General features: G+C 43.3%; 1 long non-coding RNA gene across 1 annotated transcript; it reads left to right on the forward strand.

The window, feature by feature from the left end:
- Positions 1-2,619: 2,619 nt before the first annotated feature.
- LOC309800562 lies at positions 2,620-10,314 on the forward strand. The gene is made up of 4 exons (XR_014293478.1): positions 2,620-2,684; positions 3,146-3,170; positions 7,714-7,779; positions 10,283-10,314. It is a non-coding gene; the product is annotated as an uncharacterized lncRNA (long non-coding RNA).
- The last annotated feature ends 8,612 nt before the right edge of the window (positions 10,315-18,926 follow it).

Genomic DNA, 18,926 nt, shown 5'->3' on the forward strand with positions numbered 1-18,926 from the left:
TATGTGTAGAGTTCTGACTTGTTTTTTTCATATTTGGGTGATACAATAGAGAGAAATTGTGTCCTTAGACGCGACTCTGCTCTATAATCACCTTTTCTTGATTTGCTCATCAAAAATGATCTTTTCCACATGAGCTTCTCTTTCTTGTGCTTGTCACTGCCTAATATGGAAGTTTGTTTTCTGGTTAGCACATCTAGGGTATTGTGCACAGAAGAGTTTGTTTTCTTTTGCATATTGACCTATGATGGACAGAACCTGTGGGTCAAAACTCTCATGGGCCCTTGAAACTTGAGACCAAGTTCTTCTAGAAAGGGTGAGGTGGTGGATGAGAAGTGAACTGTCTCCCCCTGCACTTTCGGGACTTGTGGCTTCACCTCATATTTGGTGCTCACTGTTAGTTGCTCTTGTAAAGGACAGTCCCAGAGATGGATGAGTCACAGAACACGTGCTCTGGGATCACTGCATGAGCTCCTTGAGCTCATCTCAGCCTCTCCATATCCCCAAGGCTGATGTGCTGACATGCTTCCATTTGAGAGGGGTCCACGTCCAGCTGGCCCTAAAGACCCTTCATGGCCAGCAGGAATTCTAGAGGGCTGTGTGAAGGGGCTGAAGGGCTTCTTCACAGCCTTGCTTTCACAGCCCTGCTGACCTGGTCTCCTGGGATTTACCAGGCCCAGGACAGAGACTCAGGGCAGCAGGACCCAGGGTCACTGCTCTTCTTACAACCCACTGCTCCTTCCAGACAGGCCTGCCCTTGCTCCCCACACCCCAGTCCTGCCTACCCTCTGACTTTTCCTCAGGCCTGCCTTGGTCTTATCCTTCCCAGGTCTTCCAAGGCTGTGGTAAACCCTGGCAGGTGCTGTGTGTTTATGAGGCTTCCTCTGCTGTAGAATTTTGTTTTCAGTATTCCAGATTAAGGGAATTGGGACAAGTTACTTTTAACTCTAATATTGCTTTCATCCTCTCTAAGGGGCTAAGAGACTTACGGAGTTGTTTTGAAGTACCTAAGGTTAGCTCAGGCACAAGACCCTTACTTGTTTTGTGAAGTTGGTTGCATGTTCTTCCCTCAACCCAGCTGTTGCCCAGATTTGGTTAATATTCCTTTTCCTCAGAATGAGATGGTGCAGAGATAAATGTTCTAAGCTCTTGACTTCCTAAGTGGAAAAGCCAAACTGAGAACCCAGGGGTGGGTCCCAATATGGATGCTCTGGATCGCTGACCTGCATTTACCACTCAGCCAAGGGACCCTCAGTCATGAAGCAAGGGAGTCCCTGCATCCGTATCCTTGGCTGGAAGTCCTAGCATCTCCAAAGGTCCAGACATTGCCCATCAGGTGGCCTTAGTGATCACAGAATCCAGGGCAGCTATGGGTGGACTTATCAGTTGACTTTGGCACAGTCATTAATGTGAAATTCACCTCAAGACCTGCATTCTCCTGGTCAGCTCACAGATTCTGAGAGGTGTGAGACCCCACGTATACAGTACAGGTCATATCTGTCAGTGCTGGTGTCATTGCTTAAACAAGGCCAAAAGCAGATAAGAATCAGGGAGCTATTTTATTGTATTGGATAACATTACCATAAGCCATAGCATTGGTCAATTCCTGTAGCCCACACCCAAGGACTCAAAGTGGAACCTGACTGTTAGCCTATACACTTCTCCTGCACAGCTGGGTTAGAGACAGGCTGTGCTCAGTCCGGGCTCCCTCTTCATAACGAAGTGTCCCACTTATGGAACAGCTCCCTAGAGTATGGACAGCCCCTGACTCAGTGGGCATACATACATTGTATAGAAAACAAAGACTGGGAGAAAAATATGACACGATTGATAGTGGCTGTATCTAAAGGGTAGGATTTCAGTTTTGTCAAATCTTGTGTATTTGAATTTCTTTAAGACAAGTGATTAGTGAATAAATATAGTATATTTTGTCTAGGATTGAATTCAGTCCTTTAATGGAGGTTGCTGTTAATCAAGTATAAAATATCATACAACAGAAGACATGATAAATGCAGTAGCTGGCATTGTGGATGCTGGGGAAAGAGTGATCTGGGAAAAATCAAGAGACAGCGGCAATGTAGCAGAAGCTCAAAGCTTGGGTCATGGGTCTCTGTCATTGAAACATAGCATGCCTTTTAATGTTTACCATTTTTTTTTTTTTGGCGGTATGCGGGCCTCTCACTGTTGTGGCCTCTCCCGTTGCGGAGCACAGGCTCCGGATGCGCAGGCCCAGCGGCCATGGCTCACGGGCCCAGCCGCTCCGCGGCATATGGGATCCTCCCAGACCGGGGCACGAACCCGTGTCCCCTGCATCGGCAGGCGGACTCTCAACCACTGCGCCACCAGGGAGGCCCTGTTTACCATTTTTTAGATCGACCCTTCCCTTCTGATTAGGCTCCCCTTAGCTAGAAAGCCAAAGCTCTATTTTAAGTTCCTTCCTCTTGTCCTTTGCCTTCCTTCATCCCCCAAAGAGGATGGCCCAACACCAGCTCAGCCCACACTTACTAACCTCCCACATCCATACACACCACCCCATGTCCTCATCGAGAAGAAAGCCCCTGAGTAATTCCTGAGCCGCATCACCAGTGTCCTGACAGTTACTCTGTGTCCCTCCAGCTCTCCCTGAGGATGTGGCGGTTGACCTGCACCGTGATAGGACAGAAGAAAAGCCTTCGTGGATCATCAAGGTAAGCTGGATTTTTTCTGGTCTGAGATAGAAATATTGCTTTATTTCTCTTTCAATAGATTTAAGTTATGTATATTTGAGGGTATTCCTTCCAGATACATACAATTCCCTTGGCTGGGAGAATGTGGAGTGAGAGTCTATTACCAACTCATGGAGCCCGATTCCACAGGACATTACAATTGACAGCATCCATTACAGCCTGTAGAGTATGGAGCTCTCTCTCCTGCAGCGATTTTTCTTCTAGGCAAAGAATTCTGTAATTTCCAACCTAAATGGACTTGGAAGTTCCATCCTCCCAGCAAAGTTCTTGCCTTTCAGCCTGAGTAGGTTTGCTCTGTTAACTCTTGCTGGGTTCCCTGGACCACTGTTTCTTATCAGGTTTTCTACTGTCAGCAAATGAACAAAAGACCTGAGCATCACTGTGATCTTATCCTCATAGTGTTTTCTCTTCTGTAATTGCAGGTGGCCTTCACAGAACATGAAAACGGTATGTATTCTGGAATCAGTCACTTGGGGAGGAAGAACTTTGAACATGAGAATGTGGGACATTCTTGCTGGTTTTAGTGTAGAGGGCAAACTGATTCCAAATTTGTGCTGGGAATGAGAGTAGGGGTCCTGGTGATAGAAAGTGTTTTACAAGTAATGGAATCAATTACTATACTCCGAGGAAGAAGCTGCATTACGGTTAGGTGGTGTATGTTTGTATGCATGAGACTGGGTGTGTCTGTATGTGAAATGAGTGGTATGATTCTGTGCTTGTATGTGAAGTTTTTGTGTTGTGTTTCCCTTGATTTATGTTCCCCTAAACATCACTGTTACTGGTGCCAACTTTCTAGAAAATATTCCCATCACCACTGCATCATGAATGGGTATGGATATAAAACTAAATATATTGTACACTTTCAGTGTGTGCATTGATTTCATACCAATTGAGCCTCATTTAACCTGGAAAACAAATCCTATCACCACCCAGGCAAATGTTTACTGGATTCTTTTTTTTTTGGCTGTTTTGGCTCTTTGTTGCAGTGCGCAGGCTTCTCATTTCGGTGGCTTCTCTTGCTCCAGTGCACGAGCTCTAGGTGCATGGGCTTCAATAGTTGTGGCACATGTTCTCAGTAGTTGTGACTTTCAGGCTCTACGGCACAGGCTTAGTGCATGTGTTGCACGGACATAGTTGCTCCATGGCTGGATTCTTAAAGAAAAAAACTGGGTTTCAGCATCCCTATTACTGGGTCAATTACAACTTCATTTAATAAGAAATCTCATCCCTTAGTAGGTCTCATAGCATTCTGAATGGTTATGATACATCTCTCTGCCACTTCCCTCATTCTAACTGTTTCCTATTAGAGCCTCGGGATGAGTCCTCCCCCCTTACCTGAAGCACCTTGTGCTAGGCAGGCCTCCTTCCTTTTGCAGGGAGCCCATGCTTGTACCCACATGCCACACCCAGTTCTGGAGAAGTCCGAGAAAGAAGGAGCCTCCAGGAGTAGATGGAGGAAATTCACTCCACTTTTCTCCTTTGAGGCTAATATTCACTATCAGATTCTGTTCTTAGGAAACGAAATGTCCTTCTCCTGTGGAAAGTTTGTCTTCCATCACTTGTGCCGGCCCTGTTTCTGTGTGCTGGGCAAGAAACACTGCATACAGTGAAGACAGAACCAAGAGATCTACCCCAGGGATTGAGCTCAGGGTGGGCACTGGCTCCCTCTCCAGGAGGGCGGACAGAAGTTTGTGCTTTGCATGGTGGGACAGAGAAACCAAGCAGTGTGACAAGAGCATCTCCACTCATCTTGCTGTGCATACTGCCAGATGAAGTATGTTCTTGGTATTTTCTGAAGGCTTTTGAAAGCAAACAAGTCTGGGAGTAAAGTCAATTAAAACATGGAAAGTTATACTTAAAAATTTTTTTTCGATAGTGAGTCCTTTGAGAAATACATACTTTAATAGAATATGATTGCCTTATATGTGTCAATATTTTCCCCACCAAAGAAAAAATTGAAAATGCTTGATTGTAAAATGTCACTTGTTTACCCAAGAGACTGTCTATGAGTAAAGTTGTTCTAGAAATCCTCAATCCCTAAGTCGTAGTTTGCTGATGGTGATGAGGGGAACAGTTGTGTGCGATTCAGTGCCTGCTACTCACAGGGAGGCTCTTAAGAACGCAGAGACCCGCCCAATGGACACCACGTGTAAGGACAGGATTGGAGCCTCGGGCTGGACTTGAAGAGAGAAATGCTTTAGAGAAGTGGAAGGAGATACAGGAAGGGCACCTGAGCCATGGGGAGTCAGGGGTTGTTGGTTTAGAGATCAAGGAAAAGTGTACACCTGAGCACAGCCTGGGCCACACTTAGGATGCTATTGGCACTTCTGGTTGAATGGGGAAGAGGAAGGACATCCCCCTCTTGCTGGAGTGAACTCTGGAGAGATGTCTTCTTTAAAGCCTGGGGAGAGGAGCTTCTCTCCCATTATCTCCTGATACCTGTGTACATTCGAGACTCTTCCTGCTTTTTTCTTTCCCTCTGTTGACTCCCTTTCCTTATTTTTCTTCTTTTTCCCCCTTTTTCAACTTTGTATTTATTTTACATATGTGTATTTTATTGTTGTAAAAGTACACATACGATGAAATCCAACGTCTTAACATGTTTTGAAATGTCCAGGCAGTCCTGTTGACTACATGCACCTTGTTGTACAGCATGTGTCTAGAACTTTTCCATTTTGAAATAACACATTCTAACCATTGAACAGAGACTTCCCATGTCAACCTCCTGCCAGCTCTTGGAACCACCCTTCTACTCTCTGCTTCTCGGAGTTTTCTTTCAGTTTTTAACCTTCTGTGACTGGCTTATTTCACTCTTACAAATGTCCTCCAAGTTCTTTCGTGTTGCTGCAAATGGCAGGATTTCCTTCTTTTCAAAGACTGAATGACATTCCACTGTATGTATACACCACATTTTCTTTATTAATTCATCTTCCCATGGACACTAGGCAGTTTTCCTATGTTGTGTATTGTGTATAATGCTGCAATGGACATGAGATTGTAGATATCTCTTGGACATTCTTGTTTTATCTCCTTTGTATATAAACCTAAATGAGTGATTGCTGGATTTTATGAGAGTTCTCTTAATAATTTTTGGGGGACCTCCAGTCTGTTTTCCATAATGGCCACACCATTTTACATTACTACAGGGTACAAAACAGGGTACAGAAGTTCCACTTCTTCACATCTTGGCCAGCATCCTTTAATTTTCTTTTTTTTTTTTTTTTTTTTTTCTTGCAGTACATGGGCCTCTCTTTGTTGTGGGCTCTCCCGTTGCGGAGCAAAGGCTCCAAACGCACATGCTCAGCGGCCATGGCTCATGGGCCCCGCTGCTCAGCGGCATGTGGGATCCTCCCAGAGCTGGGCACGAACATGTGTCCCCTGCATCAGCAGGCGGACTCTCAACCACTGTGCCACCAGGGAAGACCTAATTGTCTTTTTATAATACACATCCTAACATGTGTGAGTGATATCTCCTTGTGGCTTGATTTCCATTTCCCTGATGCTTAGTGATGTTGAGAAAATTTTCATATGTAGATTGACCACTTCTATATCTTTATGGAGAAATGTCAAGTGAAGCTTTTTACCCATTTTGAAACTTAGTTATTTGCCCGCTGTTTTTCTGAAATTGACTTGTAGTAGTTTCTTATATATTCTGGATATTGGTCCCTTATTCAGAACAAGGTTTACACATATTTCCTCCCATCCTATAGGTTGCCTTTTCATTCTGTTGATTGTTGAAAAGACTATCCTCTCTTCACTTGGTAATCTTAGAACCTTGGCACAGATCAGTTGGCCATATATATGTGCATTTATTTGGAGTCTCTCTATTATATTTCATTGGTCTATCTCACTGTCTTGATGCCAGTAGCAGACTGTTTTGACTACTGTGGCATTGTTATGTGTTTTGAGTTCAGGAAGTGTTAATCTCCATCATTGCTCTTTGCTCTCAAGATTGTTTTATCTACTTGGGGGTGTGGTTCTGTATGTATTTTTGAATTGTGTCCACCTCAATAATAATGACATGGAATTTTATTTGTTGTTGCGATATATGTGTACATCACTTTATGTAGTATAGAAATGCCAACAGTATTTAATACTCCAGTCTATGAACATGGTATGTCATTCCAATTACTTGTCTCTTCTTTAATTTCTTTCCCAGTATCCTGTAGTTTTCAGTATACAAAGTTTCAGCTCCTACGGGGCCTTTTCAACTGCCTTCCTCAGGTCTTCGAGTTAGTGGTGAGAAGGATTTAGTCATGGAGAGAGTGAAATCCCTCCCTCCCCTCTGCAACTACTCTGTGATTATGTCTAATAAAGGTGTACTTTGCCATGCCCTTCACCTCTGTCTACAAGTCGGCCCCTTGCTGGGAATTCCTCTTGGATCTGAGTGTTGACTGTACTATTTCAGTGTCCACAAGGACTCTCCCAATGCCTGGCGTGGCTCCAAAAGCCCAAGATAAACCTACATACGAATGATCAGATCAGGCCATCAAATTTTCTGCAGTAAAGAACAACCAGGGGAGGGGTGGCTGGTTGCCTCTTTCTCATCTTTGGATTTCTTAGAGCTTAGCTTCCCAGTGTGGTAGCCACTAACCAAATGTGTCTATTTATAGTTAATTTAGTTTAAACAATAATCAACTCATTCTATTAAAATATGCAAAGACCACACAATTGCTTGGTCACACTAGCCATGTTTCAAGTGTGTCTGTAACTTCTGGAATTTCAGGTTGGTAAGGTTGACGGTGAAAGTTTTAATTGGTCAATAGAAGTGAGGGGTCGAAAGGTGATTTTCTCAGCATCTCTCCCTCAATTGAAATTTTCAACTATGATCAATATCATATTGAAGGACTCTGTCTGCACAGAGCACAGGGGAGGTCTGAGAAACTGGAGGGAAGACCATGGAGATGCTATGTGAGCCACCAGGTCGAGTAGGAGAAATGGGTTGGTCAACTTGTATAATAACTTTATTCTCATGGTTGTGTTTGTACAGAATGCATCGTGGAGAGCATACATAGCTGTGATGCTGATGATGATTCACTTAGGGAACAACTCTCAGGTAGGATCTAAAGGGAGACAATTCCTAGAACACTTGGGTTCCACGCGGTTCTTTAGAAACTAAGGAAGGTGAATATGAAATCAGGAAGAAGAAGGAAATATGTGTAGAATTCTGATTCGTTCTTTCCAAATTTTAATGATATAATAGAGTTATTGTGTCCATGTCCTTTGACTGTACTGTGCTTATAGTCATCTTTCCTTTCTTTGCCATTCAGAAATTTTCTTTCTCACAAGACTACTCTTTCATTGCTTTTTCACTGCCAAAGATGAAAGCTTCGTTTCTGTTTTGTACCTGGAGGGTATTTTGCACCAGGGATTTTGGTTTCCTTTTTACATTCACGTATGATGGCCATATCCTAGTGGGAACAAAACTCTCATAGTCACTTGACACTGGAGAACAAGTTCTTATAGTGAGTGTCAGGTGGAGGATGAGACTTGAACTCTCTCCCTCTACACTTTCAGGATTTGTAGCTTCATCTTACGTTTGTCCTCACTGTTTATTCCTCATGGAAAGCGCGTTCCCAGAGGTGGATGAGTCAGAGAACACATGCTTTGGGATCACTGCATGTGCTCAGTCTCCTCATTTCAGCCTCAGCACCTCCCAAGGCTGATGTGGTGACATGCTTCCATTTGAGAGGGTTCCACGTCCCGCGGCCCTAGACATCCTCCACGGGCGGCAGAAATTCTAGAGGACTGTGTAAAGGGGCTGCTGGTCTTCTTCACACACTTGCTTTCACAGCCCTTCTGACTTGGTCCCCTGGGGTTGACAAGGCCCAGGACAGAGACTTAGGGCAACAGGACCCATGGTCACTGCTCTTCTAACAACCCACTGCTCATTCCAGACAGCCCTGCCCTTGCTCCCCACACCCCAGTCCTGTCTACCCTCTGACCTATACTGAGGCCTGCCTTGGTCTTATCCTTCCCAGTTCTTCCAAGGCTGGGGTAAACCCTGGCAGGTGCTGTGTGTTTAGGAGGCTTCCCCTGCTGTAGATATTATGTTTCTGTGTTGCAGACTAAGGGAATTGGGACAAGTTACTTTTAACTCTAATATTGCTTTCATCCTCTCTAAGGGGCTAAGAGACTTACGGAGTTGTTTTGAAGTACCTAAGGTTAGCTCAGGTACAGGACCCTTAATTGTTTTGTGAAGTTGGTTGCATGTTCTTCCATCAACTCAGCTGTTGCCCAGATTTGGTTAATATTCCTTTTCCTCAGAAGGAGGTGTTGCAGAGATAAATGTTCTAAGCTCTTGACCTCCTAAGTGGAAAAGCCATACTGAGAACACAGGTGTGGGTCCCAATGTGGGTGCTCTGGATCCCTGACCTACACTTACCACTCAGCCAAGCGATCCTCAGTCATGGAGCAAGGGAGTTCCTGCCTCCATATCCTTAGCGGGAAGTCCTAGCATCTCCAAAGGTCCAGACCTTGCCGATCAGGTGGCCTTAGTGGTCACACAATCCAGGGCAGCTATGGGTGGGCTTATCAGTTGACTTTGGCACAGTCATTAATGTGAAATTCACCTCAAGACCTGTATTCTCCTGGTCAGCTACAGATTCTGAGTGGTGTGAGACCCCATGTATACAGTACAGGTCATATCTGTCAGTGCTGGTGTCATTGCTTAAACAAGGCCAAAAGCAGATAAGAATCAGGGAGCTATTTTATTGTATTGGATAACATTACCATAAGCCATAGCATTGGTCAATTCCTGTAGCCCACACCCAAGGACTCAAATTGGAACCTGACTGTTAGCCTGTACACTTCTCCTGCACAGCTGGGTTAGAGACAGGCTGTGCTCAGTCCGGGCTCCCTCTTCATAACAAAGTGTCCGACTTATGGAACAGCTCCCTAGAGTATGGACAGCCCCTGATTCAATGGGCATACATACCTTGTATAGAAAACAAAGACTGGGAGAAAAATATGATACGATTGATAGTGGCTGTATCTAAAGGGTAGGATTTCAGTTTTGTCAAATCTTGTGTATTTGATGTTCTTTAAGACAAGTGATTAGTGAATAAATATAGCATATTTTGTCTAGGATTGAATTCAGTCCTTTAATGGAGGTTGCTGTTAATCAAGTATAAAATATCATACAACAGAAGACATGATAAATGCAGTAGCTGGCATTGTGGATGCTGGGGAAAGAGTGATCTGGGAAAAATCAAGAGACAGTGGCAATTTAGCAGAAGCTCAAAAGAGGCAGGATGGGTCATGGGTCTGTGTCATTGAAACAGAGCATGCATTTTAGTGTTTACCATTGTTTAGATCGACCCTTCCCTTCTGATTAGGCTCCCCTTAGCTAGAAAGCCAAAGCTCTGTTTTCATTTCCTTCCTCTTGTCCTTTGCCTTCCTTCTTCCCCCAAAGAGGATGGCCCAACACCAGCTCAGCCCACACTTACTAACCTCCCACATCCATACACACCACCCCATGTCCTCATCGAGAAGAAAGACCCTGAGTAATTGCTGACCACCATCACCAGTGTCCTGACAGTTACTCTGTGTCCCTCCAGCTCTCCCTGAGGATGTGGCGGTTGACGTGCACCATGATAGGACAGAAGAAAAGCCTCCGTGGATCATCAAGGTAAGCTGGATTTTTTCTGGTCTGAGATCGAAATATTGCTTTATTTCTCTTTCAATAGATTTAAGTTATGAATATTTGAGGGTATTCCTTCCAGATACATACAATTCCCTTGGTTGGGAGAATGTGGAGTGAGAGTCTATTACCAACCCTTGGTGCCTGATTCCACAGGACATTAAAATTGACATTATCCATTACAGCCTGCAGAGAATGGAGCTCTCTCTCCTGCAGCGATTTTTCCTCTAGGCAAAGAATTCTGTAATTTCCAACCTAAATGGACTTGGAAGTCCCATCCTCCCAGCAAAGTTCTTGCCTTTCAGCCTGAGTAGGTTTGCTCTGATAACCCTTGCTAGGTTCCCTGGACCACTGTTTCTTATCAGGTTTTCTACTGTCAGCAAATGAACAAAAGACCTGAGCATCACTGTGATCTTATCCTCATAGTGTTTTCTCTTCTGTAATTGCAGGTGGCCTTCACAGAACGTGAAAACGGTATGTATTCTGGAATCAGTCACTTAGGGAGGAAGAACTTTGAAGATGAGAAAGTGGGACATTCTTGCTGGTTTCGGTGTAGAGGGCAAACTGATTCCAAATTTGTGCTGGGAATGAGAGTAGGGGCCCTGATGATAGAAAGTGATTTACAAGTAATGTGACCAATTACTATAGTCCCAGGAAGAAGCTGTATTACGGTTAGGTGGTGTAGGTTTGTGTGCATGAGACTGGGTGTGTCTGTATGTGAAATGAGTGGTATGATTCTGTGTGTGTTTGTGACCATTTTGTGTTGTGTTTCGCTTGATTTATGATCCCGTAATCATCACTGTTACTGGTGCCAACTTTCTAAAAAATATTCCCATCAACACTGCATCATGAATGGGTGTGGATATAAAAGTAAATAAACTGTACACTTTCAGGGTGTGCTTTGATTTTATACCAATTGAGCCTCATTTAACCTGGAAAACATATCCTATACAACACAGGCAAATGTTTACTTGATTCTTTTTTTTTTTCTTTTGGCCGTGTTGGGTCTTCGTTGCACTGTGCGGGCTTCGCATTTCGGTGGCTACTGTTGTTCCAGACCACGGGCTCTAGGTGCATGGGCTTCAATAGTTGTGGCACGTGGGCTCAGTAGTTGTGACTTTCGGGGTCTAGAGCACAGGCTTAGTCGTTGTGGTGCACGGGTTTAGTTACTCCATGGCTGGATTCTTAATGAACAAAACTGGGTTTCATCATCCCTACTACTGGGTCAATTACAACTTCATTTAATAAGAAATCTCATCTCTTAGTACGTCTCATAGCATTCTGAATGTTTATGATATATCTCTCTGCCACTTCCCTCTTTCTAACTGTTTCCTATTAGAGCCTCGGGATGAGTCCTCCCCCCTTAACTGAAGCTCATTGTGCTAGGCATGCCTCCTTCTTTTTGCAGGGAGCCCATGCTCGTACCCACGTGTCACACCCAGTTCTGGAGGCGTCCGAGAAAGAAGGAGCCTCCAGAAGTAGATGGAGGAAATTCACTCCACCTTTCTCCTTTGAGGCTAATATTCACTATCGGATTCTGTGCTAAGGAAACAAAATGTCCTTCGCCTGTAGAAAGTCTGTCTTCCATCACTTGTGCCGACCCTGCTTCTCTGTGTTGGCAAGAAACACTGCATACAGTGAAGACAGAACCAAGAGATCTACCCCTGGGCTTGAGCTCAGGGTGGGCACTGGCTCCCTTCCCAGGAGGGTGGACAGGAGGTTGTGCTTTACAAGGTGGGACAGAGAAACCAAGCAGTGTGACAAGAGCATCTCCACTCATGTTGCTGTGCAAACTGACAGATGACGTAGATAGATTCTTGATATTTTCTGAAGGCCTTTGAAAGCAAACAAGTCTGGGAGTAAAGTCAATTAAAACATGGAAAGTTATACTTAAAAATTTTTTTTCGATAGTGAGTCCTTTGAGAAATACATACTTTAATAGAATATGTTTGCCGTATATGTGTCAATATTTTCCCCACCAAAGAAAAAACTGAAAATGCTTGATTGTAAAATGTCACTTGTTTACCCAAGAGACTGTGTAAGAGTAAAGTTGTTCTAGAAATCCTCAATCCCTAGGTCGTAGTTTCCTGATGGTGCTGAGGGGAACCCTGGTGTGCGATTCAGTGCCTGCTACTCACAGGGAGGCTCTTAAGAACTCAGAGACCCGCCCAGTGGACCCCACGTGTGAGGACAGGATTGCCGCCTCGGGCTGGATGTGAAGAGGGAAATGCTTTAGAGAAGTGGAAGGAGATACAGGAAGGGCACCTGAGCCATGGGGAGTCAGGGGTGGCTGGTTTAGACATCAAGGAAAAGTGTACACCTGAGCACAGCCTGGGCCACACTTAGGATGCTATTGGCACTTCTGCTTGAATGGGGAAGAGAAAGGACATCCCCCTCTTGCTGGAGTGAACTCTGGAGAGATGTCTTCTTTAAAGCCTGGGGAGAGGAGCTTCTCTCCCATTATCTCCTGATACCTGTGTACATTCGAGACCCTTCCTGCTTTCTTCTTTCCCTCTGTTGACTCCCTTTCCTTATTTTTCTTCTTTTTCCCCCTTTTTCCACTTTGTATTTATTTTACATATGTGTATTTTATTGTTGTAAAAGTACACATACGATGAAATCCAACGTCTTAACAAGTTTTTAAATGTCCAGGCAGTCCTGTTGACTACATGCACCTTGTTGTACAGCATGTGTCTAGAACTTTTCCATTTTGAAATAACACATTCTAACTATTGAACAGAGACTTCCCATGTCAACCTCCTGCCAGCTCTTGGAACCACCCTTCTACTCTCTGCTTCTCGGAGCTTCCTTTCAGTTTTTGAACTTCTGTGACTGGCTTATTTCACTCTTACAAATGTCCTCCAAGTTCTTTCGTGTTGCTGCAAATGGCAGGATTTCCTTCTTTTTCAAAGACTGAATGACATTCCACTGTATGTATACACCACATTTTCTTTATTCATCTTCCCGTGGACACTAGGCAGTTTTCCTATGTTGTGTATTGTGTATAATGCTGCAATGGACATGAGATTGTAGATATCTCTTGGACATTCTTGTTTTATCTCCTTTGTATATAAACCTAAATGAGTGATTGCTAGATTTTATGAGAGTTCTCTGAATAATTTTTGGGGGACCTCCATTCTGTTTTCCATAATGGCTACACTATTTTCCATTACTACAGGGTACAAAACAGGGTACAGAAGTTCCACTTCTTCACATCTTTGCCAGCATCCATTAATTTTCTTTCTTTCTGTTTTTTTTTTCTTTTTTTTTTGCAGTACCTGGGTCTGTCCTTGTTGTGGGCTCTCCCATTGCAGAGCACAGGCTCCAAATACACAGGATCTGCGTCCATGGTTCATGGGCCCAGCTGCTCAGCGGCATGTGGGATCCTCCCAGACCGGGGCACAAACACGTGTCCCCTGCCTCGGCAGGAGAACTCTCAACCACTGTGCCACCAGGGAAGCCCTATTTGTCTTTTTATAATACACATCGTAACAGGTGTGAGTGATATCTCCGTGTGGCTTGATTTCCATTTCCCTGATGCTTAGCGATGTTGAGCAAATTTTCATATGTAGATTGACCACTTGTATGTCTTTATGGAGTAATGTCTAGTGAAGCTTTTTACCCATTTTGAAACTCAGTTATTTGCCCGCTGTTTTTCTGAAATTGACTTGTAGTAGTTTCTTATATATTCTGGATATTGGTCCCTTATTCAGATACCAGGTTTACACATATTTCCTCCCATCTTATAAATTGCCTTTTCATTCTGTTGATTGTTGAAAAGACTAACCTCTCTTCACTTGGTAATCTTAGAACCTTGGCCAAGATCAGTTGGCCATATATATGTGCATTTATTTGGGGTCTCTCTATTATATTTCATTGGTCTATCTCACTGTCTTGATGCCAGTAGCAGACTGTTTTGACTACTGTGGCATTGTTATGTGTTTTGAGTTCAGGAAGTTTCCATCTCCATCATTGCTCTTTGCTCTCAAGATTGTTTTATCTACTTGGGGGTGTGGTTCTCTATGTATTTTAGAATTGTGTCCACCTCAATAATAATGACATGGAATTTTATAGGTTGTTGCGATATATGTGTACATCACTTTATGTAGTATAGAAATGCCAACAGTATTTAATAATCCAGTCTATGAACATGTTATGTCATTCAAATTACTTGTCTCTTCTTTAATTTCTTTCCGCAATGTCCTGTAGTTTTCAGTATACAAATTTTCACCTCCTACGGGGCCTTTTCCACTGCCTTCCTCAGGTCTTCTAGAGTCAGGGGTGAGAAGGATGGACTCATGCAGAGAGTGAAATCCATCCCTCCCCTCTGCACCTACTCTCTGATTATGTCTAATACAGGTGTACTGGGCCATGCCCTTCACCTCTGTCTACAAGTGGGCCCCTTGCTGGGAATTCCTCTTGGATCTGAGTGTTGACTGTACTATTTCAGTGTCCACAAGGACTCTCGCAATGCCTGGTGTGGGTCCAAGAGCCCAAGATATACCTACATACGAATGATCAGATCAGGCCATCAAATTTTCTGCAGTAAGGAACAGCCAGGGAAGGGTGGCTGGTTGCCTGTTTCTCATCTTTGGATTTCTTAGAGCTGAGCTTTCCAGTGTGGTAGCCACTAACCAAATGTGTCTATTTATAATTAATTTAGTTCAAACAGTAATTAAATCTTTCTATTAAAAAGCGCAAAAAACACACAATTGCTTGGTCACACTAGCCATGTTTCAACTGTGTCTGTAACATCTGGAATTTCAGGTTGGTAAGGTTGACGGTGAAAGCTATAAATGGGTTTATAGAAGTAAGGGGTTGAAAGGTGATTTTCTCAGCATCTCTCCCTCATTTGAAATTTTCAACTGTGATCAATATCTTATTGAAGGACTCTGTCTGCACAGAGCACAGGGGAGGTCTGAGAACCTGGAGGGAAGACCAGGGTGATGCTGTGTGAGCCTGCAAGTCAAGTAGGAGAAATGGGTGGGTCAACTTGTATAATAACTTAATGCTCATGGTTGTGTTTGTACACAATGCATGATGGAGAGCATACATAGCAGTGATGCTGATGACGATTCATGTAGGGAACAACTCTCTGGTATTATCTAAAGGGAGACACTTCCTAGAACACTTTGGTTCCACCCGGTTCTTTAGAAACGAAGGAAGGTGAATATGAAATCAGGAAGAAGAAGGAAATATGTGTAGAATTCTGATTTGTTCTTTCCAAATTTTAATGATATAATAGAGTTATGGTGTCCATGTCCTTTGACTGTACTGTGCTTATAGTCATCTTTTCTTGCTTTGCCATTCAGAAATTTTCTTTCTCACAAGACTACTCTTTCATTGCTTTTTCACTGCCAAAAATGAAAGGTTCGTTTCTGTTTCGTACCTGGAGGGTATTTTGCACCAGGATTTTGGTTTCAGTTTTACATTCATGTATGATGGCCATATCCTAGTGGGAACAAAACTGTCATAGTCACTTGACACTGGAGAACACGTTCTTATAGTGAGTCTCAGGTGGTGGATGAGACTTGCACTCTCTCCCTCTACACTTTCAGGACTTGTAGCTTCACCTTACTTTTGTCCTCACTCTTTATTCCTCATGGAAAGGGTGCTCCCAGAGGTGGATGATTCACAGAACACATGCTTTGGGGTCACTGCATGTGCTCAGTCTCCTCATTTCAGCCTCAGCGCCTCCCAAGCCTGATGTGCTGAGTTGCTTCCAATTGAGAGGGCTCCACGTCCAACTGCCCCTAAAGACCCTTCCGGCAGGAATTGTAGAGGACTGTGTGAAGGGGCTGCTGGGCTCGCTTCACACACTGGCTCTCACAGCCCTGCTAACCTGGTCTCCTGGAATTCACCAGGCCCAGGACAGAGACTCAGGGCGGCAGGACCCAGGGTCACTGGTCTTCTTACAACCCACTGCTCCATCCGGACAGCCCTGCCCCTGCTCACCACACTCCAGTCCTGCCTACCCTCTGACCTTTCCTCAGGCCTTCCTTGGTCTTATCCTTCCCAGTTCTTCCAAGGCTGGGTAAACCCTGGCAGGTGCTGTGTGTTTTGGAGGCTTCCCCTGCTGTAGAACTTTTGTTTCAGTATTCCAGACTAAGGGAATTGGTTCAAGTTACTTTTAACTCTAATATTGCTTTCATCCTCTCTAAGGGGCTAAGAGACTTACGGAGTTGTTTTGAAGTATCTAAGGTTAGCTCAGGCACAGGCCACTTACTTGTTTTGTGAAGTTGGTTGCATATCTAGGCTATTGTGGAGAATGCTACAATGAAACTAAGTTCATCTCATTGTGATACTGATTTAATTTCCTTTGGATATAAACCCAGTACTGTGATTGCTGAATCATATGATATTTCTGTTTATAATTTTATAAGGAACCCCCATACTCTTTTTCATAATAGCTGCACCATTTTACATTACCACCAGCTGTTTACAAAGTTTCCAATTCCCCACATCTTGGCCTTAAACTGTTAATTTTTTTCTTTATAATACACAGCCTAATAGGTGTGCGGTGTTCATTTGCATTGCCCTGATGATTAGTGAGGTTGAGAACCTTTTCCTATATTTGTTACTCATTTGTATGTCTTTTTCAGGAAATATCATATTTACGTCTTTGCACATTTCTTAACCCATTTATTTACCCTTTTTAATTTTTTAACTTAGTTTCCTTTTGAGTTGTATTGTTTTTCTTAGATGTTTTGGACATTAGCTCCTTTTCTGATATATGTTTGTAATCTTTCTGTAAGTTATATTTTCATCCTATTGACTGTTGAAAAAACTATACTTTCCCTATTTGTTGTCTTAGAAGCTTGGTGATTTTCATTTGGCCATGTATCTATGAGTTTTCTTGGGGTTTATTTATTCTGGTCTTTAGGCGTATGTATCTGTTTCTATGTCAGTACCATACAGTTTTGATTCCTGTGGCTTTGGAATCTGTTTTGAAGATAGGAAGTGAGAAGCCTCCATCCATGGTCTTTGTTCTCAGGATTGTGTTGTCTGTTTGGAGTCCTTAGTGTTTCCATATATATTTTAGGATTTTTTTTTTATCTATTTCTTTGAAAATGACATTGGGGTTTTGATAGATATTACAATGAATTTATACTTACCTTTGCGTAGTGTAGAAATGTCAACAATAATAAGTCTCCAGTGTATGAATATGATATGTCATTTCAATTATTTGTTCGTTGTTAAATTCTTTCAGCAGTGGTTTGTAGTTTTCAGTGTACAGACCATTTACCTTCTAAAGGCATTTTGTCCCTTCCTTCCCTGGATTTTTCAGAGGCAGTGGTGAGAAGGATGGGCTCATGAAGTGAGTGAATGTCCCTCCCTCCCTTCTGCACCTGCTCGCCGATTATGTCTAGCACAGGTGCACTGGGCCATGCTCATTACCTCTCCCCTCAAGTGTTACACCTGTCGGGAATTCTTCTAGGATCTGGGTGTTGACACTACTGTTTCAGTGTCCCCAAGGTCTCATGAGTGCCTGGCAAGTGTGCATGAGCCTAGGAAACACCTACAAAGGAATCATCAAATCTGGCCAGCAAACTGCCCTGCAGAAGGTGTTGGGCTGCACCTCTCACGCCTGCAAGCCCTGTACTTGCTCAGCCTCAGGGCTAAGGAAAGAGCCTGGAGTCAGGGACAGAGACATTCATGGTTTAATAGATGGGAGATCTTTCACGTCAGAAGCAAAGTGGTCCTGGAGAGACATCCCACTGTAGATAGGCGATGGCAGGCAGAACGCAGCAGCAGCAGTAGCAGCATTCTTCACTCTGGGCGGAATAGGCACGCTACCAGTTAGAGGGGGAATTGACAGCAGATGGGCTCATCGGTTACCAGGGAAACCAGCAGAGGGACACATCCCTCTTACCCCTTGGGCTAAGTACCTTCACAGGGCACAAGTTTTTTCTTTGGTAAACCATCAGCAAACAACCATCTTGAATCGGTAGATATATATACATACATATATATATATATATATATATGGAGGGAGAGAGAGAGAGAGAGAGGGATGTGTATTACAATGTTGTAGCCACTAGCTAGATGTGCCTGTTATAATTTATTTAATTCAATCAATGATTATCTTAGTGTATTAAAATAAAACAAAATAAAATATCCAATTACTCAGTCACATTAGTCACATTTTAAATGTATCCATAAGACTTGTAAATTCATATTCGTGTTTCTACAGAATCGACTCTGGATAGAATTTGTGGCCGTGATAAGGAAAAGGATACAGGTAGGAACAACACTTAGGTAGGATCTAATGGCAGAGGGTTCCTGGAACTTTAGGGTTATATCTCCTGCTTTGGAGACTGAGCAAGTTGGATATGAAATCAGAAGGAAGAATAAAATATGTGTAGAGTTCTGACTTGTTTTTTTCATATTTTAATGATACAATAGAAAGCAATTGTGTCCTTAGAGAGGACTGTGCTCTATAATCACCTTTTCTTGATTTGCTCATCAAAACTGATCTTTTGCACATGAGCTGCTCTTTCTTGTGCTTGTCACTGCCTAATATGGAAGTTTGTTTTCTGGTTAGCTCATCTAGGGTATTG

The sequence above is a fragment of the Mesoplodon mirus genome (genome assembly GCF_964341445.2).
Source record: "Mesoplodon mirus genome assembly, chromosome: 3".
Taxonomy (NCBI): Eukaryota; Metazoa; Chordata; class Mammalia; order Artiodactyla; family Ziphiidae; genus Mesoplodon; species Mesoplodon mirus.